Source organism: Triticum aestivum, chromosome 7D (assembly GCF_018294505.1).
Source record: "Triticum aestivum cultivar Chinese Spring chromosome 7D, IWGSC CS RefSeq v2.1, whole genome shotgun sequence".
Taxonomy (NCBI): Eukaryota; Viridiplantae; Streptophyta; class Magnoliopsida; order Poales; family Poaceae; genus Triticum; species Triticum aestivum.
Window position 1 is genome coordinate 125,812,735 of NC_057814.1, and position 1,525 is coordinate 125,814,259.

Below are 1,525 nucleotides of genomic sequence, written 5' to 3' on the forward strand. Positions count from 1 at the left end.
ATGATGATGTGCGTCCAAGAGAAAATGGAGAAGACAGAGGGTTCCATGAAGGGTGAGAGAGTTATTCCCCGGGATAGAAGTGCTCGTGCACGGATTACTTCACACTGGATCCAACATACTATGAAGATTTTTTTCAACGTCGCTTCCAAATGGCAGGGATTTGTTCTTGCTACCTTGGAGAAGGCCACATAATTAAGTTGGAATGAAAGCTCATCTATGTTGTGAGCGACACCCACTGCTGCAATCAAATGACAGTGCAGGCCAGCCTGGGCTTCCGATCAAACCGTCATTCACAAAAAGAAGATCAACAAACAAGCAAAAAGAAATAATCAAATCAAACATTTGGTGAACCAAAACAAAAATCTAATATGGTAGCTCAAAATGGACGTGTTGATTCACCAAGATTGTGGCCACCAAGCTTGCGGTTGAACTCACCTCCGAAATTTATTACTGATATTTTAGCTGATGATGTAAGCATTGCATAATTTTAGTAAAGTTAACCATGAAGGCCTTTTTCTAAAAAAAAATATAAACCAAGACTTTCAAATCAAAATTCAATTCAAAATAAACAAAGGGAAGAAACAAAAACAAGAAAGGCATTAAATATAAATTCAGAATCAGATGGTAGATCACGGGGATGCCCCAGTGTCGTAACAGGCTTATTGGGGCGGGCACCCCTCTCGCATGATTTAGCGAGCCTGTACCACTCCTCATTTCCCTTTGCTGCCTGAAGGATCATGATTTTACCAGACGCACCCAGGTCCGTTCTTATAGACCTTCCGTCCACGCGCTCACTCCCTCCGGCCGAGGTGGGACTAAATATGACTCTCCAACCTCGCTGAACGCTCGACGCTGGACAATTTTCTTGGAGGCCGATGGTTAAACCTGCACGGGCCATCAGGCGCACACAAGTGGGCCGCTCATCATAGGTAAAACATTGGCCCATAGAGGTTAGTATTAGAAGTGCAGAAGTAGGACAGAGTTTACACGTCTGAATAGGGGACTTTAGACGTCATATGCATACAAAGGGGATGTAGCTCAAATGGTAGAGCGCCCGCTTTGCATGCGGGAGGCACGGGGTTCGATCCCCCGCATCTCCATAATATACTACTTTTGCGCAATTATTAAGGTATTTTTCTCACCTATTCTGTCAATCTATCTCCACACTATGTTCTTCGCCATTATTAAGGTATTTTTCCTTACCTATTCTGCAATGTGTCTTTTCATAACACCATTGATTTTTTTCCTATGTCCTCTATATCATAGTTTTTTCATGCCGCTGTTCTATATCAGTTTACTTTATATACACGTAGGAATTTCCTCCTTGTGAGACATAAGATGGTCATTTAATACCACTTGGCATGAGTGGTAAGCTGTATAAAAAACAATGAACAATAAGATGGTCATTTAATTACTATGGAATATATCAATTTTGCATATTTACCTTAATATTACAACAAGCACTTAGAAAAAACTTTGCACGAATCTTAACGTAATATACTACTTTTGCGCAATTATTAAGGTA

At 40.9% G+C, this 1,525-nt stretch overlaps 2 non-coding genes across 2 annotated transcripts; one reads left to right on the plus strand and one right to left on the minus strand.

Annotated features, from left to right (window-relative positions):
* Window positions 1–613: 613 nt before the first annotated feature.
* Window positions 614–719, minus strand: LOC123171707 (small nucleolar RNA Z279/snoR105/snoR108). Its single transcript, XR_006485377.1, has one exon. It is a non-coding gene; the product is annotated as a small nucleolar RNA Z279/snoR105/snoR108 (small nucleolar RNA).
* Window positions 720–1,027: 308 nt separating this feature from the next.
* On the plus strand, window positions 1,028–1,100 carry TRNAA-UGC (transfer RNA alanine (anticodon UGC)). Its single transcript has one exon. It is a non-coding gene; the product is annotated as a tRNA-Ala (tRNA).
* The last annotated feature ends 425 nt before the right edge of the window (window positions 1,101–1,525 follow it).